The sequence below is a fragment of the Phalangium opilio genome, unplaced genomic scaffold (genome assembly GCF_054372755.1).
Source record: "Phalangium opilio isolate 3A_F unplaced genomic scaffold, DU_Popi_V2 ptg000082l_1, whole genome shotgun sequence".
Lineage (NCBI taxonomy): Eukaryota > Metazoa > Arthropoda > Arachnida > Opiliones > Phalangiidae > Phalangium > Phalangium opilio.
Genome location: NW_028324189.1, coordinates 6,348,976 through 6,373,768, shown reverse-complemented (window position 1 = coordinate 6,373,768; position 24,793 = coordinate 6,348,976). Strand labels below are relative to the sequence as shown.

Here is a 24,793-nt window from a genome sequence, read left to right as displayed (position 1 = left end):
ATATCCGCCAAAGAAATGACGTCTTTCCCTCCAATCTCGGGATTATTTTTTGTTCTGCCCATCTCGAAATCTATATAGTCGAATACATCCTTAGAAAGACTAGTCTTTACTGAGTTTCCTAAATGGTAAATGATAGCTTTTTAAGGTTGAATTACGAATTACGATATCGGTGACCCTCTATCGGTTCTGCCAGGAATAAATACAGCTAATTGGGTTTTAATGTTTCATTCAAATTTAATTATACGGGTCCTTAATGTTTACTGTCATTGGATACATGACGTGATTTAGGCTTAGACAGTGACGTAATTTAGGTCGTGACCCCTTCCCCAAAATCACTCTTTTTTTTCGTTTAAATCAAAATATTATAAAACTTAATATATTTCTTTTCTAAAGTCGTTTTCCACTTGACCGCTGGTCAATTCTTAGGTATATAGGTCTGGTCGCGTTTATTTGTTATACGAGTTCACTGGCAAAATGCACCTAACCTAATGCAATATTTAGTATTATATTTTAGTTCGGTTCCAGTTGAGTTTTGGTATTGAAACGGGACTCGGTATATAGTGAAATGCAATAACGGCGGGTTGACCCCGGGAAGCAATAAGCCCCGGTCGGGGGGATTTGCGCCCATTCAACCTCCTAAGACGCTGATCTATGTGGAAAATTGTAGCTCTGCAAAAAAAAAAATACAGGCCTCAAACGTATTCTTTTCTGGTTTTCGTCCCCTCGCAAACCATCGTTGGTCACTTGATCCACTTTAATGGCCTACTTGACTTTCTCGGACACCCTAACCTAATCCCACTTTGGTTGTCCCCTTTTTTTACTGACCGCCCTCCCTCTTTAAAGCTGGATGTGACGTCATTTTGTGGCCCTTATCTTCTGTAGATCCAAAAAATAGACCGTTGCCTGATTTTCTTTCAGTTTTAGTTTTTCTTGCAATTTCGATTTTCAACTGGATTTCAAACGCGTGTTTTTAAAGCTAAAATTTTTTACCGAATTTTGAGTTATCTTTCAATGCGATTTCCCGCGTATTTCATTTGAATTTAAATGGGGTTTTTCGCTTTATTTAATTAGTAAATAATTAACCAGAGCTTACCTAATAATTATCTAGACGATTCAATTAAGGCAGAATTAATCGTAACTATAGTAAATTAGAAATTTCTAAGCCTTTGTTCCGTGACCCCCCCCCCCCATATCTTTCTCCTTTTGATTTTGCGGCCAGTTGGGGAAAAAGGGGAGAGGGGGAGGGTGTGATCAGTTGGGCGCATGCTCAGTACCGTTAGCGGTGACAAAGACTAATCTACACGTCACGGAAATAAATCATAATCTCTTTTCTGTAGGAGAAAGAGAAAGAGAGCTCTTTTATACCCTCTCTCTCTCTCTCTCTCTCTCTCTCTCTCTCCTTGCGTTCCGAATGGATCGAAGTCACCTCCTCCCTCGTTTGGATTTTCATTAAATAGGCACCTATAATTAAACCTACTAATTTTCAATGTAATATTGTTAATAACATTTATTTGATTGTATTCTAGATGAGGCATAATTTTGAAAAAATTTAAAATTGCCTGCGACACTGTAAAGGTTATAAACTCAGATTTAAAGTGCACACGCGACACTATTCTAAAAACCTTTGGTATATAATTATAATCATTCGATATAAAGGGTATATAGGTTTTTCTTAAGAGTGCATGTCGCGTGAACTTTATCATATGGAATCTTATATAGAATTTTGCACAGTGTAAATTTTGTCCGTAAAACCATTACGAGGTCTCTCTAAAACAATGAGACGCGGTTTAATACGTTAGTTTTGGCGGGAAAGCGGTGGACAGAGAACGCGCGGCGGTCTTAAATTAATTAAGCATCAGTCCAGGCTGGCAGTCCGGCGGGCGGGCGCGACACGGAGCGTAAAGCCATTAAAACCTAACCAAACTCTACTCGTAAGGATATTTATATATAAATCTTGGGGCAAATCCATCAAAGATAGAGAGAGAAGCCTAGTTGGGCCTAATATAGGCCTTGGCGAATTAGCCAATGCGACGGTGTGGACCGAGAATTGTTGTTAAATTTGAATAGAGAAAGCTTGACGAGGTTGCTAGGTTTTAGCCAGATCTATTTACTCGGGGACAGTTAAGTTTCCCGCTTCCATCTATTAGCGGTTTGCGGTCCTCCGGATTAAAGACTAATGTTCTATTAACCCTCTCTCTCTCTCTCTCCCTCGCCCCTCCCCTTTCTCGGTTAAAGCTACAAGCCGAGAAATAATAGAGTTATACGAGATTCGAAATGTAACATCGTTCTATAAATGCGTAGCCCAATATCGATTTTAGAAATTATATTAATCTTCAACGATTTAGTTTCTATTAGAGGCCAGATGATATAAGCGCCGAGGAGGATTTAAATTATACGAACGAGATGAGAAAACGCTCCAAGAAATTGTCAACTGCAGATAATGAAAACTTGTAGTAAAACTTTTAACTAATTTGAATTCGACCCTGCTGCATGCTGAGGTGGTCAGTATCAGCAGCTATTCTTAATACAGGGTGTATTACTAACAAGCTGCACCGGCAGAAAGGACACTCGTAATGTGTCGGATATGTAAGATAATAAAAAAGTGAAACAATAGGGGCGAGCATGAGGTAAACATTTCTTTACTTGACGCCATACCTCCAGTTCTGAGCGAGACTGATAAATATTATCAGCAGGGCCGGAAATAAGAAAAAAATCTTATAGGACATGTGTCCAGTGACCCCCATTTAACTGGAAAATTTATTGGACATTGTCCACTGGAGTGTGCTAAAGTAGTGTCGCATCTTCATAGTCAAGCTATCAAAACTTCGGAAAATTTATTGGTCAAAATGTCCAGTGACCCTCTTAGTTTTTTTATAAAGTTATGGGACATTTTAAAACTTTATTGGACAATGTCCAGTGTCCTGTGCTTATTTCCGGCTCTGATTATCAGTAGAACTCGCAGCAGACAGCTTAAGTCTTTAGAAGGAAAGTTATCCCCTAGCACCATCCCTAAACCACCGCACCATCGCGCGCTTCGGAGGAGGCGGAGTCTATTTATCCTTTTTTTGTGGCTTCAACTAGAGTTTATTCTGGTGGAGTCACCAAATAAGTGTTTACTTCTCTTGTGTGGGGAACAAAATCGGCTGCTCATAGAAGTATAGAACATTTTCGCCTGAAAATTGATGATTTCTTATACAACCGTTCACGTCAGTCCTTTAATTAGAGCTTTAGTTACACCCTGTTTATTATATAATATTTTCTCAACATCAGGAACGACCGATTTTAAAACTAACATCAGTAACAATTAAATAAAAATAAACGATATTTATTTCAATTCCCCTTTAATTAAGGAGGGTTTTTTTTATGCCGACTTTTAATTATAGTCGTATAAAAGAAGTAGTTCGTATAATAGTTCTATCCCGGTGGGGGGAGCGAGTTGAGGGGGGGGGGTTGAGTTAGCGCGTGCGCTCTAGGCAGTCACGCTATATCTAACTAGATGTTGCAAAAGCGTAATTGACGTGATTGATAGAGCTTGTCCTCACGTGATGGCTGACAGTTCTCCCAGAAGGCCTTTCGCGCGCGCTGAGCGAGACGCGCCAGAAACGCCGCGCCACAGCCTCTCTCTCATACGTGATGTCACGTGAATCAAAAACTAAAAACGCGTGCAACACAAAAAAATCTCTCGTGAATGTTTTTCATTTACCTATGAATATTTAGACTTAATTGCGCTTGGACTGCAGCTGTAAGAAATTATAAATCGGGCCAAGAAGCTATATCTAGTTTATTAGGGAGAAGCTGCCTTGGTATTCGCGCGCCATAGTCCCAGTCTCCATTTCAAAAATACAAGGGGGGAGGGACGTAAAAGGAGGCCTGGCTATTTCGCTACACTCTCCTCAGTCGGAAAATATGACTGTAATTTTCGTCTTTCGCGTCGCGCTGACGTAGGTTTTCAAGAACCAATGAGATGCTGGTTGTAATTTAGAGGCGGGGATTAACTCCGGACCTACGTTAATTTGGACTGAAGATAAGGCTAGAAATGTGGCTAATTTATATCTTCTCCCTAGTAAACTAGATATCGCTTCTTGATCAAGCTGAAATTATGGGACTAGATTCGTGTTAGGTTATAATTGATTCCGGGTTCAAGGAATGAACTGCAGTTGGAGTCATAAATTTTGGGCAGCTCGCATTTATTTTCTATACTCGTATATAATGAAGCTTATAATCATAATACGGGGACGCTATAAATTCTAGTTCCCCCCTTTCCTTCCCTCTCTCCCTCCCCTCCCGTCTTGACCCCGTTTCTCCTAGATATTATATATATTTCGCCGCTTTTGTAACGGTGACGAGTCACCTGGTAATTGCCATTGTTTTTCGTCGTTTTTAAAGGGCGCCTGAATATATTATTTAGAATTGAGTTATTACTTCAAATGGAAAGTTAATTTGATACCATTTCACCTTCCCTTTAATTGCTCAGCTCGAGCCACAACCCGAGGGGTCGGACGTTTTTGAAAAAGTGTACGGGATTTTCGAATAATTTGATTTCTTCGGATTTCGTTTGATTTCAGAATTCGATAGAAACCTTCGGATTTAGTCGGATTTTTTTGGATATTTCCCTTGATTTCGTTGGATTTTGAGGGTTTTCCCGTGATTTCCTTGGATTTTGTGGGTTTTCCCCGTTATTTCCTTGGATTTTGAGATTTTTCCCCGTGATTTCCTTGGATTTTGAGATTTTTCCCCGTGATTTCCTTGGATTTTGAGATTTTTCCCCGTGATTTCCTTGGATTTTGAGATTTTTCCCCGTGATTTCCTTGGATTTTGAGATTTTTCCCCGTGATTTCCTTGGATTTTGAGATTTTTCCCCGTGATTTCCTTGGATTTTGAGATTTTTCCCCGTGATTTCCTTGGATTTTGAGATTTTTCCCCGTGATTTCCTTGGATTTTGAGATTTTTCCCCGTGATTTCCTTGGATTTTGAGATTTTTCCCCGTGATTTCCTTGGATTTTGAGATTTTTCCCCGTGATTTCCTTGGATTTTGAGATTTTTCCCCGTGATTTCCTTGGATTTTGAGATTTTTCCCCGTGATTTCCTTGGATTTTGAGATTTTTCCCCGTGATTTCCTTGGATTTTGAGATTTTTCCCCGTGATTTCCTTGGATTTTGAGATTTTTCCCCGTGATTTCCTTGGATTTGTGATTTCTTTTTGATTTTGCATTTTGTGAAATTTGTAATAGATTTTGCGATTTCTTAACTGATTTTTCTGATTTATTTACTGATTTCGGATTTCTTAAGTTATAGATTTCGTGAGTAGCGTACGGGATTTTACGAATGCCCGACCCCTCGCCACAACCTCTCGAGCTCGTTTTTATATAATTTAATCACGTGATACGCGCGAGGAATTATATATTTCCCGCCCACTTTGTATGTTTTTTATTTTTAAAGACGCTTTTAATGTTTTACAAAATATTTTATATTACGCGTGTATTTTCGAAATCGTGCGGCTAGGCAGCGTTCGTTTCTTATTTATTTTCCCCCCACCTGGGGGCAACTTGACACTATAATAACCCCTTAATTCATCAACGTAACCCGGCGTTTAATGACACCGACACAGAAAATGCGAGATATACGTTTTTATAATTCATGACTCGAGTTCATTCGGAATATCCTACCTACCTATACTTGTCAGTTTTGTATTTCTAACAAAATGGATTGCGATTTCAAGTTCTTCCAAAAGTTTTTAACGTATCGCTATGGAGGTAGACGCTGTAGATAACCCGTCCCTCAATAACATTATTTTAAATTCAGGCAAAAATTATCAACATTGATTTTTAATAAAAACATTAAAGAACTATAATAGCAGGGATAGATTTAATTTTAGAAGTAGGAATGGAGAACAGAGTAATCTGGGCGGCTGGGAGGGGGGGGGGGTTATGAAAGAAGAGGCGGGTTCATAGCGACAGAGGTAAAAAGGAATTACATCACTATTTTTCGCCGTCCCCGTCAACAACGTCATCAAAACGTAGTTTAAGTGAGCCAATAAAATAATTTAAACTTTTCTTTATTACGTGTTGGAGGGAGGAGCTGGGCTATGACTCGGACTGAATTAACCGTTCTCCATTCCTACTTCTGAAATTAAATCTATTCCTGGTAATAGTATCTTGAGTTGTGACGTAAATGACTTAAGGGTAAAAATTAATTTCATTAAAATTAACTTTAAATTTATAATGGAATTAAAGACCTCATGCACCATCTTCCTATAAAATTATTTTTAAAAAAAGTAATGGATTTCGGAACATGAGAATTATAGGAAGCAAATTTAAGTGTTAATGGAAAACCAGTTTTGTAATTCTCTCTTTCTCTCGGCGCATTTTATTAATGGCCGTTCACAACTCAATATAATTATTAAATAGTACTTATTTAGAAGGATAACCTAATGACAGGGTGCTCTAATAAAGGGGGGGGGAAGGAGGCTGCAGCCAAGTGCATGTAGGTTTTTGCTTCATTTTGGGTGTGTCTCAATTTTAAAATGAAAAATCAAGTTTGATTTTTTTTTCTTTCTTTATTTTTCATATATTAATAAAGATAGCAAAGATGTTACCTGTTAATGGCGGCAAATTATTTTTTTATCGCGCATGCCCATAGAGTAACGTACCGTCCTTTATCTATTACTAAATATTTAGGTTTAAGTAATAATTGTTTAGGGGATGTCTTATCTTCCACAAAATAAGGCTCTACTGTTCACACGCTTTGAATGGGCTCCCACGCTTACAGTCACGTGATATTGCTCAATTACTACTCCGGAAAATAGTTCGTAATATAGTTCTAGACGTAACGCGTTGTGTACATCCCATTAAGCCTTTGCTATGGAATTTTCATTACCCCCTTTTTTTTCTGGAACACCCTGTATAGGGGAGGGGATGTTTGAAATATGATTCCAGATTGTTACGTCACGTTTTGGTATTATTTGAGGGGGGGGGGCATAGAAATGTATTTTTATAGCTGACAAGGCTTAGATCTAGGGGCATCATCGCATGACGGGCAACCAACCAGATGTCGACTGATGCCTTCCCTTGGTTACGAGTATTGCTAAGCTGGGGTTCCAAAAAAAAAAAAAAAAAAATAGGAACCTTCACATAATGACTGCTAGATTAGGAGTTGGCAATAAATCTTGACCCCTCTCTCTCTCTCTTGTGCTCACATCAGATGCAACGCTGGGGGGAGGGGCTTAAACCCTGCCCCCTCTTCTCCCCCCTCCCCAACGAAAAAATCTAGAAAGCATTAAAGGATGGATGAAATGTTTAAAAAAGCTATTTTAATTTTTTCCCCATGATTCAATAGAGAGATTTCAGTTGACTGCTGCGTAGTACGTCACACCTTCCTAAGTCCTACCACGGTTTTGGTAGCCACATTTCCAGCTTTATCTCCAGTCCAAACGTAGGTCCGTAATTAATCCCCGCCTCTAAATTACAACCAGCATCTCATTGGTTCTTAAAATCTCACGTCAGCGCGACGTGAATGACGAAAATTACGCATTCCGACTGAGGAGAGGCGAAATAGCCCGGCCTCCTTTTACCCCCCCCATTGTATTTTTGAAAGGGGGACTGGGACTATGGCGCGCCAATACTTAGGCATCTTATACCCTCTCCCTAAACTACATATCACTTCTTGGTTGTACACATACGCTAAAAAAAAAAGAAAAATGATGAGAAATGATTTTAGTATTTTAGTCTAGCTTTCATCTTCCCTTTAAAGGCGTCTGGGGATGAAACGGGGAGGGGGGAGGCTAGTGTTTTTATGGATCTGAGCATGCGAGTTAACTTCTTTCGGGGTCGTAAGGGGTGCATAATCGCCCTAGTATTTACCTGTTCTTATATCCGCCAAGTACGAACTCGCCCAGTTAATAGAGCTACCCACTTGAATCTCGCGCTTTAGACTCTTTCCCCTCTCTCCCCGCATTAATTCAGTCACCACGGACGCGTACCACGCATCGCATGATCATAGATATCGCTAATAAAACGATACTAAAAGCTACACTATCCCCGAGTTATATAGACTATAACTTACACCAGATTAAAGGAATTTTTTCTTTGTTGGTATTTCCGATATCTATGATCGTGAGTTGATGGGCTGTCTCGCGTCATAGTTACCTGGCATTGGGTAAAAATGATGACAGGTCATTTAACATTTTGAGCGTAGAAGGCCATCTCTCGTATTGTTAGGTTAAGTTGACGCGACTTACACCGTGTATTAAGGTTATTGGATGAAAACTACTATCCTATATACGCAACGTTTTTTATGTATATTGTATATATATATATATATATATTGACAACATTGTAAATTTTAAAATGATTTCTATACTGTATATGTTGGGAGTAGGGATTGGTTGATTAGAAAATGACGTCATGAAAATTACACGTCCACTCTCTTAAGATTTTCTTTCTCGGGCATCTTAAGTATGATGAACTTTTTGGGGGGTACTTTTCTCGTTTTGGTAGAGGCGGCTGCTATTACATCGTCTATCCCCTCCATCTTCCCTTTACGACGCCCCCCCCCATCCCCCATCCCATAATCGTCATAGGGTGAGTTCGAATTAAGATACGATTTAGAGAATTCACTGGAAAATAGTCTAGGAATTTATTTCTCTACCCAAATTCCGTGTTTGTTTATTTCGGAGTTGTTGTAACTACTCCAGTTTTTTTATATGCTCCTTGTTTTTATTGGAACTCAAATTCAAACGAAACTTAAATACAAATACAGGATTGGGTTAAACGTATATTCAAATAAAACTTTTTTTTTGAATAAGGAAAACGTGGTAGATGTTAGTAGGGTTTCTTTAAATTCTTTGTGGCAACTGGCATCTTTCACTAAGGGGGGTTTAGTCCACCGTTTTGAAGAGCTTTCCCATTTGAGAATAATAAGGCTATTTTTTTTTCGTGCCTCCCCCCCCCCCCCTGGAAGAACTCGAATCATAAATCTCTTTAGCTACTGTTATTATTATAATTTTTTGAAGTTTTCTCGTAATGTCGTCCCTCTCTCTCTCTCTCTCGCTCTCTCTCTCCGGGTTCAACCTCTTTAGGCTTTAGAAGCTCAGTCAAGGGCGAATCATAATGGTCCCCCTCCCTCAAAAGTTTTCTCCGATTCTGTTCTCACGATACTAAAATCTCTCTTTTCTTCCTCTCTACGCGCTTCTTTAAGAATCACGCGGAGAGCAAAGCAATCTGGAATAGTTTTTATACCGATATCTATAGAGAGAGAAAGGTCGCTTAAAGATTTATGACTATTTTCCTAAACGCTTAGCGCCTTGGAGAAATGGCATCATGTCAGTACTAGTTGAATAGTTTTAAAATTTCAATTTTGATTATTTTCTTCTAGCTTCCTAACTTATTGGGTTGGAGAGATGTGAAAAGGTTACGAGAGAGATAGAGATAGGTCTTCTAAAGGTTTAAAACTTATTTTCTACCCACTTAGCTCATTGGAGAGATGTGAAAAGGTTACGAGAGAGAGATAGAGGTCTTCTGAACGTTTAAGACTATTTTCTACCTTCTTAGCTCATTGGAGAGATGTCAATAGTAGTTGAGTAGATTAATTTCAAATTTAATTTTGACTATTTTTTATACCTTCTTAGCTCATTGGAGAGATGTCATAAGGTTACGAGAGAGAGGTCTTTTAAATGTTTAGGACTATTTTCTACCTTCTTAGCTCATTGGAGAGATACCAAAATGTTACAACGTTGTAGCAAGAAGTTAGAAGACTATATTTGCATTATCAGTTGACGATTTTTGAGTATAGATGGCGTCTAGCTCTCGGAAATATACAGTTTCCACTGTGTGGGACGATAAAGTTGTAACCGAAGGGAGCATTCGTAAATACACTTCTGCTAGGTAACGTTCTTGGATTGAACTAAATATTTACTTTGGTTTAAGGGGTAAATCCGTGTTTGTTAGCCCTTATATCTCCGTATAACTAAATCAGTAAATCTGTTGTCAACCCCCAATGTTCTGGGGACACTTTTCACTCAGTATGACCTCAAGAAAGCACCCCCTTATAAGAACAGGGTTGTCACGGGTCAGGGAAAACCTGGAAAAGTCAGGGTATTTAAAAATGGGCCGAAAAGGTCAGGGAATTTTAAACGTTTTACCAAAGTCAGGGAATTTGATTTTAGTGGGTAAAATTTCTGTGGATAAGTCTTTATTGAAAGAGTAATGAAAGTTTCTCCTCATCCTCTCTAAACACAGAAAACTCCAGAGCAATCCTTAAAAATGTCTAGAATTGTTTTTGTAAAGTAAATGCCCTCTAAAAAAATCTCTTAGACTGTTATTTATAGTTAAAATGTTTCTTAATCATTTTGGTGCAACAAATACATTGGAGAACTTCATGTAGAGAGTTTATTTAATTATAAGCACTTAAAACGTGCTGTAAACATTTACACTTTAGGCCTAAAAAGGTCTGGAAAAGTCAGGGAATTTGGTTTAGAAAATTCCGTGGCAATCCTGGTCTACCAAGTTAAATTTTTCGACTGCAAATTGACGTCCCATAGAACCAAGCACCATCTCATTGTACTTGTAGAAAGTTCATTTAATTATAAGCACTTAAAACGTGCTGTAAACATTTACACTTTCGGCCTAAAAAGGTCAGGGAAAGCTTGGAAAAGTCAGGGAATTTGGTTCCGAAAATTCCGTGGCAACCCTGAAGAAACACCCTGTATAGAATTTAAGAGCGCAAAAATAAAAATACTTACATTGTTGCTCTAGTCCGAGATTGATCAAGTCCTGTATTATTATTTACAACCTTTAGCCACGAAAGGATTTTAAATAAAGAGCTACAATATTCTTTCACGCGGCTATCATATTTTTCCAACCTGAAATATGGTTTCCCCTGTTTTTCCCGAGCTCTATGTTTAATATAATATTAACATTATTTAAAATAACGAAGAAGAACAAGAAGAAGCTGACCGTATAGTTAGTTACAATATACAGTCGGTATGAACTAAGTATCCTTTGAAATATCTTACGGAACCCTGACTTTTCAACGACCAACCCAAACCATATTAAACCGAAGTTAATAATATATCATTAATTCTCTTTTTGAAAATCCTCGCTTAAAGGGAGGGTGAAAAGGAAAATCAACTCCTTTTTGGATCGATTCTTCGACTAATTATAAGACCAATCTGCGTGGAGTGAAGCATTTGAATGACTTTAAAATTCAAATTTGAGATTTCGTGGATAATTTGAAGTTTTAAAATCACTCTCAGATATTTTCTTTATGTTTCACTACACGCGTATTGGTCTTATAATATCGAGGGGCTAGTCATTCGCCAAAATATGTACACCTGATAACTGATTTCTGAATTTTTATGTGAATTCCGTTGATTACTGAACGAATTCCTTGATTTCTGTATCGAATTTTAGGTGATTTCGATAATCTTTACACTGATTTCGCGTTATTGCCACTGATTACTTGTGATTTCTGTTTGAATTCCGGTGATTTTTTGGTGAATACCGTGATTACCACTGGATTCTTCGTGAATTACGATGATTGCAGTGATTATTTCTATTTGAACTGATTACGATTTTTATTTTGGATTTTTGAATTCCTCCGTTGATTATGTGTGATTACTTCACGAGATGTATGATTACCGAGGTGATTAGAAAATATTACTAGTAAATCATGTGATTATTTCTGATTTTCTCAAGATTTCTAGTGATTTTTCTAAGATTTCTGATTACCGTTGATTACTAACAAAATTTATTGTGATTACTGATGATTTTCTAAGAATTCTAGAAATCCTAAAAATCAAGTAATCGATATCTGCGGTTTATAGTACACCTGGATTATTCAAGTGACTAACCCCACGTATAATATTCCATGACTTGATTTTCCTTTTCAGTTTTCATTCTCCCTTTAACCTATTTTCAAGCGGATGTATTTGCGTTTGAGAACTTTGTATTGTTCGTCTTCTTTAGCTAGACGTATTACGCATTAGGTCCGAGTTGAAAAGCGCTCTGATCATAAACATATCACAAAAATAGGAGCGAGCGAGGGGTGGAAGGGACCAAGCGTTTTTTCGCGTGTAAATGGCCTCTTATATCTATCTGTCTAGGCTGGTGGAAAAAAAAGGCAAAAGCCAGCCGCCGACTTCGTATAAGTCGTAATAAGGATTCTTTGTTCCAATATTTTGGGCCTGCCTCATTCGTAAATAGCTTTTTAAAAACGCCAGCCTCTTTAAATCATAACCCCCTCTAGACAAGTCCAAAAGCGCGCCTCCGGCTAGCTAGCTACCTAGCTCCTCGCGCATACTCCAATCATAACCAATATACGTGGGAAAGATACTTTGGCTTTTTGGCGGGAAATAATCTCGAGAAGTTTAACTTTTCGCATGCGCATGCGCTCGTGAGATCTGTAAGAACAAAAGAGCGCGAGGAAATATAAATTATAAAAGCGTGAAAGAGTTGGTGCATGCGGCTGTTCCACGAGGAGATATTAATTTCAAAGTCATTTATTGGTTCTTGTTTATGACATCACGTCATACACGGTAGTAATATAAATATAAATATATACAGAGTGTTTTATACAATACAACAAGTTGGGAAACTAAAATAAATACCTCTCCCTAGTAGATCGATCGAGACCCAATTAAGAGGTTTTTCTTAAATAATTAAATAAATATAAATGATATTAATTATTTTAATCGTCATTAATTTAGCTTAATTCTAGTTAAATCGTTTTAAGAAACTTTATTCCTAAAATCATTTTAAGCAAAGTTATTGTTGACGTTTGAATTCAAGCGTATGCCTCTTTAATAACTTTTGGAAATTTAGGATACATATAATGCGATTGATTCACTATAAATGATAAAAAAAGCGCAATTGCAATTGCGTGAACCTTTGATGGAAGCCCTGCCATTGCGAGGCTAGACGTTTCTCGTAATCCTAGCCGATCTACGCCTACTTCTTAACACTAACGATGATAGTGAAGTAGAATCCTAAAATTGCTTTCTGCGGACACGTTTGTTCCGATTTGCCAACTACGAACGCGGTGACAGACATACACACACACAGATACGTCCATTGTAATACCTTTCCGTGACGTAATTGTCACTCGGAGAGGTAAAAAGGGAGGGTAATAACAGGGAAATCAATTTTGAGTCAACACCAACTAACTCGGGTTACGAACATTGGAGTATTTTACGGATGACCCCTTCTTAAATTTAATTAGCATTGTGTGTTCAGTTTCTTGCTTAAATTAAATGTTGGTAACGGGTAACCTGCGTTTGGGGGGGGGGTCTAATGTATAGAACATTTTTGACTGAAACGATTAGGGTTTGAATTTCTTTATGAATGTTCCCCTGTTTCTTGGGCAAGAAAGAAGTAATTGGTGTGGAATGTGTGGCTTGGGGGTCGAGTAAGTTAGATTGTGGACTCAGGTGAGAGAGAGAAAGAAGGGAGAAGGTCGTTTGCATTGGAATAGGGGCCAAACGATTGTTGGGGTGGGGGCAACCCCCAAAGTACGGGATGGAGGAATGGATGGAAAGCCTCTTCAGCTTCCCTACTTTGCACCCAAGGTGGATTTTTTTTTTCTTTTTTAAGCTAGCCTCTTTAGCGGAAGATCGCGAGACGGAGGCGGCGGGTGGCAAAGCTATTTTCTTCACTTGGTTTTTTACGATTTCCGTTCTACTTCAAGATCTCTCGCCCTCAAACGATATTAAATATTTTAAATTAAATTTATCTTTAATTTTAAACCATAAGTCAATTCTCGGAACGCAATTTCTAATTTTCCCGCTCGCACTTACTAGGCCTATAGTTATTATTTTCTGATTGATAAGTCGCTGCATGCTATAAATTAGAAAGGGTTGTGTGTTCGTTCCTAAGGGTCAAACTTGAGTTTAAAGGGCGAGGGGTCGGTCATTCATGAAATCCCGTACGCTACCCGCGAAATTCAACTTAAGAAATCCGACATTTAAAATCCCGTAAAAAATCCGAAATCAGTAAAGAAATCACAAAATCTGAAGCGAAATTATTAAAGAAGTCACAAAATGAGTTAATTAATCGCGAAATCCATTACAAAATTTACGAAATCCAAAATAATAAAAATCTCAAAATCCGACGAAATCAAGGGAAATTTCGAAGAAAAACTGTCGAAATCAAGGGAAATTTCGAAGAAAAACTGTCGAAATCAAGGGAAATTTCGAGAAAAAAAAACTGTCGAAATCAAGGGAAATTTCGAAAAAAACTGTCGAAATCAAGGGAAATTTCGAAAAAAAAACTGTCGAAATCACGGGACAGATCTCAAAATCTGTCGAAATCAAGGGAAAAATCTCAAAATCCGTCGAAATCAAGGGGAAAATCTCAAAATCCGTCGAAATCAAGGGAAAAATCTCAAAATCCGTTGAAATTCGTTAGATGTTATCAAATTTTGAAATGAAACAAAATCTGACGAAATCAAACGAAATCCGAAGAAATCAAATTGGATTTCAAAATCCCGTACACCTTTTCCAAAACGTCCGACCCCTCGTTAAAGTGTCACTAGAACGATTATTTCTTGTGTCAAACTAACGCCAATCACCCTGTATAATAACTGAATTTAAAATTTAAAGAAATATATATATATAATACTTTTCAAAACTATCTATATATATTTCTTTCAAATTTTATATTTTAATATTTCTACGCTTATATTATACATTTGACGGGAAACTTTTCTAAAACATCAAAAGTCTTGTGTAACGACAACAACAAAGAAGTGCATGGCGATTGCCTCCAGCGCCGTATTTAGAATAAGGAATATGACTGTCGACGCCATTCTTAAAAAGGCGGGAAAAATGTACCTTGTATAAGCGCGCGCGACACCGCTGGGACACCACTAGCCCCTTTCCCGCCTTGTCACCCGCTATGGATGCTAGAAAGCGCGCGCCAGAAAGAAAACTTTAGCGTATATCTTAAGACCAAGGGGGACAGGGGTGGGGGACAAACACTTTTCGTCAATCCTCGTGGACTCAAACAAACATTTTTCCCCGCGCTTTTCACTTTTGAAGTCACTTGCTATACTAGCTTTGAAAGAATAGTGGCGCGCGAGCTTCTAACTGTATCAATGAATTTAATCATTTCAATAAGGAATATTTCTTACTTTTTCTATAGCTTAAGTTATCGACACAGGGTTCGTACACGAGCTGGAAATTCTGGAAAATCCGGAAAAGTCAGGGAAATTGAAAATGGGCCCAAAAGGTCAGGGAAAAATCAGGGAAATTGAAAATGGGCCAAGGTCAGGGAAATTGAAAATGGGCCCAAAAGGTCAGGGAAAAATCAGGGAAATTGAAAATGGTCCTAAAAGGTCAGGGAAATTGAAAATGGGCCCAAAACGGCAGGAAAAAACAGGGAAATGGAAAATGGACTTAAAAGGTCAGGGAAAAATATATTGGAGGGAAATTTTAAGTCTGGATAAGGGTGACCATACAGAAAATGTGTTGTCTGAGATTTGACCAGAGCCCCAAATTCGCGGAGCTCTCCGGTTATTTATGATTTACGTAAATTTAAACGTTATAGTAGGCTTATTTTTATAACAATTAATAACAACTCGTCCAAAAATTATTCGAGTGATTTTAGATTGGTTTTAATATATATGTTCGCCATGTACGTTATATTGCAAATGGTCAGGGAAATTTGTGGAATTTAGTCAGGGAAAACCAGGGAGTGGGAAAGTCAGGGAATTTCATTCCAAAAATTTTGTACGAACCCTGACTGATTATTCAAATTGAATTTCACTTTCGGGTTCTAGGTATTTCCCTGTTTATTTTTTCAACTTCAATATTCGTGGAATAATGGCTTTTATTGGTGGGAAATATAAGAAAAGGGTGAGTGGGATTTGGGTGGATGGTGGATCTCGCGGGAAAAGTTTTGTAGCGGGGCTCGCGCGCGCGTGCTACTCCATTGACATGCAAATGAAGCGAAGTAGCGCGAGCTTTCGGTATCGTTTTCCAATACAACTCGGAGAAAGTCTCGAATCTCCCGCCAAAAACGTACCAGAGGGCGGGGCGGTTGGGGGGGGAGTTAAATATCCTTTCTGGGTAAAATCTTTTCGGGTAGAATTTTTGCTAAGAATCCTCCTTTTCGGTTTAGGGCGCCTTGGGACGTAAAATATGTCGCGTTATTGGGTTGAATGGATTTTCTATAATATATACGACGACGCGACGACAACGCGCGGTTTATACCTGGAGAATATTTTGTAAAACAAACCGCGACACCGTTCCGTTGTCCAATAGCCGAGCACGAGCCCACCGGCTTCCGGCGCTTTTTAAGAATATTAATTTTCTCTGTTTAATTTAAATATTTCGTTTATATTTGGATGAGAAAATTCTCTTCCCTTCTCTCTCTCTCCGGGAAAATTTCTTTATTCCAGGGTAAGCCGACATTAAGGGGCAATGTCGTTAACCCGGGATTTCCATAGAACGCCTGTAGAAATGTTTCACCCGCTATACACCGGTGTTCGCTGTGAAAGCCATCTTGTAGGGGCCACTAGCTTCATTTTTTAAAAAGTTATTTCTTTCAATAACGAAATTAAATATATTGTTAGATTACTAATTATTTTAATTAATTAATTAATTAAGCGTTAAAATTAACTTTCAATTTAATTTAATTTTATTTTATTTTATTAATGAATGGCGTAACTATATTGCGTTTAATTTTTGGCGCGCGATGAAATCTCGAGGAGAACTTCTCCTGACTATTAGAGGTGTCGAATACTTGTCATTATTTACTTCCGTATCATTTAACTGGCTGGTTCTTTCAAATTTTGGAAGATAGTGTCCAACTCCGCGTGAATATTCCGGCACGCGCTGCATTTTCGAGTCAATTTAAGGCCAGGGGTGGCGGGGGGGAAAGGTGCGGGTCTCGCGGTTAACTGGGAGAAACAACGCTCCCACCCACAATTGCTCTACTCTATAGTCGGTTGAGGGGTCGCCTCGGACAGCGCCAATGTTGCTCGGTTTTCGGTCTCGGAGCGACTTCTATCGAGTCTTTCCGCTACTAGAAGATCTCTTCTCCTTTTGACGGGCAGCAACGCGTTTCTGAGAGCTCTAGCGGTGATTTATAACGGGAGGCAGGGAGGATGGGGAGCAGCCACTACTATATGGGGAGGGGGGTCCACTGCTGTAATATTCGCTGTTGGATGAGCGAATTTACGCGCCTGACTCAGCGATATATGGACGAGAAGAAGAAAATATACACGAAAGGAGCTTTCTCGCTGAATGCCCTTTGAATGCCCACTGCATGCGATACACGGAATACATCCTTGCTCCCCCCTTCACTCACTCACTCTTCAAAACCTTTCCCTTGATGGATTAAAAGGGGTCCTTCCTAAAGGGGCTAGAAAAATGTCCCCTCCCTTGTTTCTTAACTTTAAATCGCGATTCAGGGTTGCCAGTAATTTGTGACTCTAGTATCTCTTCGGGTTCGGGTTAATTTGGAACTGAATCGAACGGAATACTTCAATTTCAATCTTTTCCGTATCTGTTGTAGAGAGCTGAGCTGTTGAATTGAAATGGCAATTAATTAACACTTGTCCACACACTAGATATAAGAAAGACACTCTTTCTTAGCAGTTTTTTTTAAAATAAGTTACAGTATATTCTAAAAGTAAATTAGTCATGATAAAACAAAATAAAATAGCGACTGCGTAACTTTATAGGTGATCCCCCGGTATTTTATATTATACGGGAGTCTATGGGCTATCGCCACGGCTTACATCGAATTCGTGCTTGAGTGTCATCCTTATAGTTTTCGGCTCCCTCCTTCTCCCGGCCCCCAACCTCCAGCTCCTTCTCATCTCTTCCCAGCTTCTCCGGATCCCTTTTCTCTCTCTCTCTCATCCCGCATCCATCGACTCTGGCTCTTCATCTCTTCTCTCCTCCGGTAGCGTCAGCACGAGCGGTTTCCTTTCCTTCCCTCCCCCCTTCCTATCCCCCCCTCGGCCTCGCGCTCTCTAAGCACGTGCGGCCGGCTCTCTACCAATAAATAGCCCTCCTCGGTTATGGGCGCGCGCTACCCAAAAACTGATAGCGCACGTTTCAGTCGCCGCGGAACGATATTTATGGGACAAGCTTGCTCCTTCCTACAGCGGGCTCTTTCCTCTCTCTTTCTCTCTCTCTCTCGCTAGCTGGCTGGCTCTTTGGCGGGAAAGAGAGCCGGGGACCCTCGGAATCCGTCCTCGGTCACGTGAGACTGTTTTATGGCCCGTGATATTGTTTCGGACCGTAGAAAGACCTCTCCGAGACTAGGCGAAAACATAAATTTTACTTTCTCTCTCTTTCTCGACTTCCTCTCGTAAACTTGCTCCAGAGGAAAGGAAGAACCAAAAGCCGCCAAAAAATCATCATTTTTATTTCTTTAATATTATTTTTCAACCCCCCCCTCTTCCTCCACCCTCTGTCTGTAAGTAACGGGACCGGTTTTTAATTAATTTTAATTATTAAAATTTAGTTTCGTCGCCAGGCATGCAATGTTAAGCCTAATTTATATCTAATTATTTCTGGAGCGGATTAAGGTAATTTGTCAGGAGTATAAACGTTAGTTGTAAATGACGTCAGAGTGGGTGATTGTGATTGGTGCGTTGTAATAGCGGATGGGGATGGGGGAGGGACTAGAATAATTCTGGAAACGATTTGTGTCAGAAACATCCTTTCGGATAATTTTGCCTTGACTATTAAACCGATATAAAGATCTCCAGTTTGCCTTTTTCATTTTTTTGTCTCGACGACCGTTTTGTTATTTTTCTATGGGTTTAAGCTTTCACCGACCAAGCATCCTACGGAAATTGATTCAATACGAAGTTATCAATTCCATCCGGGTTATTTGTTTAAGTGTCGTCTATATGTATCTATATAAATCAAAGTCCTGACTGACTGACTGACTGATAATCAACGCCCAGCCCAAACCGCTTGCCTTAGAAGGCTGAAAATGTACAGGAAGTTACTCATAAGTAGTAGGCGCGTATTGAGAAAGAATTTTCCAATCCGCCACCATCTTAATAAATGGCGCCCCGTAATGTAAAAAATCTTCTCTATGCAACAAAGTCCGCGCGTTTCAACCGATTACGCAAATATTTAGTACACTGGTTTCCTTTAACCTATAGACGGGCTGATGGTCTTTCGGGTTCGATTTGTTGCCATCTTTTTAAATGGCGGCCAGAAACTTAAAACCCTTCTTTATGGAATAATGTCCGCGTGAAAAGTAATAAAAAATGTCCCGGCGGGCTGACGGGCAACTCCGAGTGCCTTCACTCCTGGGGTGCTAACAAAATATTAGTCATCAGTAAAATCTACCCATTCTTTATATCATTTTGATGGAAGTTCTTATTACACGCGAGAGACGCTGCGGGTAACAACTAGTGGATAACTTCGGATTAAAATACGTTTGATTTTAGCTATAACTTGGATTGGTTTAAAATTGTACAAGATTGTAGCTATAGCCGCTGTACAATGTTAGGCCTTGGCCTCTAGTGTGTGAAATATCGGCTTGGAATCTCTTTCGGGTTGCTTCTCCGGTGGCGGAGGCGCTTGTTAGGGCTAGAGAAGAGAGGGGGGGGGGAGAGCGATGGATTGAGATGGAGAAGCCTTTGTAAGAGGCTGAGGAGTGTCTGCAATTGATGGCTGCCGCTTCCTTCTTAACTGCAGCTACAATCAGACCACTTGGGTTATGGCTGGGAGCCTATCAAACGGGGGAATGTCCACTAAGTTAATTAATTTCCATTTTAATTAACCTATTAATTACTTAACGATTAGGATAGTTTTTTCCGAGGAAATAATATTGGAGTTATATTTGAATGATTGCTCGCTCATCAACGTGTACGGCTCAAAAACTGACTGAAACGAAAAATGCTCAAAATTTATTTGACTCGAATTATATAATTTAGTAATGGAGCAAAATTTAAATAATTTACTGGTCGACTTTGTATTATTTAATTAGAAGAAATTATTGTGAAGTAAAAGAGCATAAGAAAAAAACCCCATTTAACTTTAGGCGTGATCCCTAAATGTAGGGTTTATTTCCCAAAGGAGTGATAAACCATAGAGACTCTATAAGGGGAGAAAGTTTACACTACACGAGCTGTATGCCTCGTGTTTTTTACCCCTTCCTACCCCCCCCCCGACAATAACCCCCAAATGTAGCCCTCCTTTTTTACCAACTCCCTTTTATAGAGTCTCTGCTTGTATACTCGAAGCCCCAGTGTTGTCTAACAACAAGAAGCGCCTTTTGCTAGCCAACTCTATCTCCTCAGCACCCTGTATAGCTGGCTCTCTGTTGAGAGAGCTAGCAACGATATCTCCGCGCGCGCTTTTTGCTTTATATCATATAGCTCAAGGGCCCTCGCCATCCTTGATGGCAACCAATCGGAATTACATTAAACCGAAGTTAAAACAAGCGGGAAAAAAAATACAAAAATACTATAAGTGTTTTAAAAATTATCTCAAATAACGAATCTTAGAAATTATTTCAATTTTCTTCTTTACCTTTGGTTTAATTTATTGCGAATTTTACCGTTCCGTTTTTAGCAAAAGGATAGAATTGGCCGTGGTGGGGGTGGGGAGAGTGGGCGAAAGGGGAAATGTCTGCCATGGAGGAAAGAAAGAGGAGGGAGTGGTGATTTATTTCAGGCTCTTGTCTATCTTAGCAATCTACACGCCTAGCCTCATTATCAGCTGGAAACCGGTGATGCTTACCCCCCTATCCCACCGTTGCTTAGCAACCATCCATCTTTACATCCATACCCCATTTTTTATATATATATATATTTTTTTTCTACAAAGGGGAGTTGACACAATAATATTGCTACTAAATTTGAAAAATCTGCACTATTATTTAACAGACTCTAGTTCTATAAGAGATACGGAGAACCCACAACTATGCTAAGTAAATACTTGGGGTTACGGCACTAATAGGGCCCGGGTAATTATCATTTTAAAAAATCAAAAAATCTCGACGATTTTCAATATATCGGTGATTAATATTAAATCCTCCCCCCCCCTTCCACTTTGAAAACAAGTCACTTGAATAAATGACACCATAATATATAGGGGTATATTTTTTTGCGCGTCAAAGTTGTGTCGGGCTATCGGGCTTATCGCATTAATATTCTGTTGGCGTAGTTGGTAAAAAAAATCGTTTTATTTTTCTGTCTGTTAGAAGAACGCGGTGACATTGACGAGATCACACGCGAAATATAGATATTTTTCCCAGCGTCCCTCGCGACACGCTGTACTTAATGCCGCGTTCATGACGTATTTTTCCCTTTGCGTTTGACTGGATACGAAAATTCTTATTAGAATGATTGATCAGTCTGGGAAGAAGGGGGAAAGAGGAGATTCAAACCTCCAGCGCACGCGCTGTCAACCACCGCCAAGGGAAAGGATACTTTCAGCGGGAAGTAAATAACTAACTGGCCCTTGTATTTTAACAAGAAGCGATATCTAGTTTATTAGGGAGAGGGTGTTAGATGCCTAAGTATTCGCGCGCCATTGTCCCAGTCCCCCTTTCAAAATACAAGGGGGGATGTAAAAGGAGGCCGGGCTATTTCGCTGCCTCTCCTTAGTCGGAAAATACGTGGTAATTTTCGTCATTCGCGTCGCGCTGACGTGAGTTTTCAAGAATTAACCAGTGAGATGCTGGTTGTAATTTAGAGGCGGGGATTAACTCCGGACCTATATACGTTTGGACTGGAGATAAAGAGCTGGAAATGTGGCGAAGTTATAACTACTCCCTAGTAAACTAGATATCACTTCTTGATTTTAATAAATATCTTTGAATGGTTTGGTTAGTGACCGGCACCTCGTCCGTCATATGTCAGACGAAAACAATGCTTATTTTTTGTTAGTATCCATTTGAAAGACTGTCTTCTTTAAAATCAAAAGCGCATTGTCTAGCGCAAAAACCGTATTTAAATTTGAAAATTCGAAGTATAATTATCATCGCGTTTTTTAAGAAATGAACGATTGGTTATCGTTATTACTTCTTAAATAATAGACCGACACGTTTTGGTTTCAAATTCGATGCCTTGTAAGCCGCGTGGTGTATTTAGTTCCGGCCTATAGTAGGAAGAACGGGAGTTTCCCGACTAATTCTGGGAGGAAGTAAAAGAGAGAGAGAGAGAGAGGGACGGGGGGGGACTTGTTTCGCGTATCCACATATCGTTGGGGGCTTGTTGAACAGAGATCAAGGATCCAGTCGACCTCTCCGCGCTCTTTTCGTTGTCATAGCAATAAGCCCGCTCTTATATTCATCCCCTTCCTGAATATCAACTTAACTCCGAAACGAGATAGCCCAATCTGAAATGGATCTCCCCTACTTTAAAAGACGCCACGGAGTTAAGTTGATAACGGTGTTTCCCTCTTTAGAGCCGTTCCATCTCCATTCACTCCTCTTTGGTTTCGTATCCCCCTTTCTCCTGACGTCTGCCCATGTTTGTTACCAGATCCGATACGACAACTACAACTTGTACAAGTTGCCCCCCCCCATCCCCTTTCTATCCCCCCCCCCCCCGACAACCGGTTTGAACCTTATTTAGTTTCAGTTTATATTATTTATATATTTATGTATGTTGAATTTGTCATACGTAATGAATGATTAGTTCTAGCTTTTCCCACAAAATTCGCCTATATCCCGAGGGGTCGGACATTCATGAAATCCCGTACGCTACTGATTTCGAAATTCCAACTTAAGAAATACCGAAATCAATGCTGATTTCGAAATTCCAACTTAAGAAATACCGAAATCAATGCTGATTTCGAAATTCCAACTTAAGAAATACCGAAATCAATGCTGATTTCGAAATTCCAACTTAAGAAATACCGAAATCAATGCTGATTTCGAAATTCCATAAAAAAAAATCCGAAATCAGCAACGAAATCAGTAAAGATATCATAAAATCAGTAAAGAAATCACAAAATCAGTAAAGAAATCACAAAATCAGTAAAGAAATCACAAAATCAGTAAAGAAATCACAAAATCAGTAAAGAAATCACAAAATCAGTAAAGAAATCACAAAATCAGTAAAGAAATCACAAAATCAGTAAAGAAATCACAAAATCAGTAAAGAAATCATAAAATCAGTAAAGAAATTATAAAATCAGTAAAGAAATTATAAAATCAGTAAAGAAATTATAAAATCTGTAAAGAAATCACAAAGTCAGTAAAGAAATTATAAAATCAGTAAAGAAATTATAAAATCAACAAAGAAATCACAAAATCAGTAAAGAAATCGTGAAATCCATTACAAAATTCACGAAATACAAAATCAAAAGAAATCACTAAATCCGACGAAATCACGGGAAATATCGCAAAAGCTGTCGAAATCACGGTAAAATTAGCAAAATGCGACGGAATCAAGGGAAATATCACAAAATCGGTTGAAATCACGGGACTACAAAATCCGACTAAATCCGTTGGTTTCTATCGAATTTTGAATTCAAACTAAATTCGACGAAATCAAGTGAAATCCGACGAAATCAAATTGGATTTCGAAATCCCGTTTACTTTTTCAAAAACGTCCGACCCCTCGGCCTTATACTTGGAGAAAATGGCTACACAATGCAATTCTCCTGTTCTCGTGAATAGAAACGTTTAAAAGTGGATAGTTTTATCTTCCCTTTAAAATAATCCCGGGGGGGGGGAGGAAATAGTGGAGGATTATCTTCTCAGTCGCTAAAAATTGCAATAAATCTTTGGTGGGAGGTTTTTTTTTGAGTTAGTTGGATCGAAATTAGACGGGCAACGAATGATTAAAATCAACCTCTCTGTTTGACGGGATGTTCTGGTTCAGGAATCATTTTGAATTAAACAGGATCGTGTCACAAAACTGGCTGGCCAAGGCCTAAGGCACTGCAACCAATCAAATTCATTCACTTTGTCCAAAAGGATCATTTTTCACTCGCCCTATTGGAAATATTAAAAAATTTCCCCCTCTATATATATCGGTTTTCCCCAAGTTTAAATTTTTCAAGACATCTCGATAAGCCTACCACTTTGGGACGTAATTAACTCTGGTTCTATTAGAGAAACGGTGATGTCCTTAGAGTATGTTATAGCCCTATTTGTACACTTTACAATGATACCAAATACTTGGGGTTAGAAATAATCAAGACCCTTGTAATTATAATTTCAAAAAAAAAAAAACCTTAAAAAAATTGATGGTGTTATTTAATTTGGGATTCTCAGACATAGAGCCTTTGCTTATTATTATTTTAGTTCCCATAGGAAATACAAACTTAAAAGCTATAGTAATTCGCTACGAATCGTAGAATCATTACGTCACGCTCACGTCCCAACCGTTCATCTTTATTTCTGACAATGGTGCAAAGATAAGGAGCCGAAAAATGTTAGTCACTATATATAAACATTTCACTATCCCTTTAGTTAAATTTCCCGTCTGTCTGTCCGGTGATAGATTTAATTGACTTCCTTTGTTTTAAAATAATTAACTTCGATAACAAGAACCCCTATTTAGAAGAAAAAATAAATTAAATCTAACCGAAAATTAATGAAGATAAACTTGAAATCTTCTATAAATGAATCCACTTCCGGTTTCTTCATCCCCCCCCCCAATCCCTCTTTTTTTTCTTAATAATTTAATCGTGAGGCATCCCAGGTAGAAAATGCAATAGTATTAAAGTCGAAGTGACTTACAAAATAAATGAGACTACGTTGTAAATTAATATTGAATTGATAATTAATGTATATTTTTTTATTTTTATTTAACGCAGTGGAATCCCTTTCTTGTAATAGATAAGATACCTACAATCATTGCTGGCG

The 24,793-nt window shown here is 38.8% G+C and overlaps 1 protein-coding gene across 2 annotated transcripts in view; it reads left to right on the top strand.

Moving 5' to 3' along the window:
* Positions 1–24,793, top strand: part of LOC149651214 (uncharacterized) — a 133,901-nt gene that overhangs the window by 49,472 nt on the left and 59,636 nt on the right. The window lies entirely within an intron of this gene.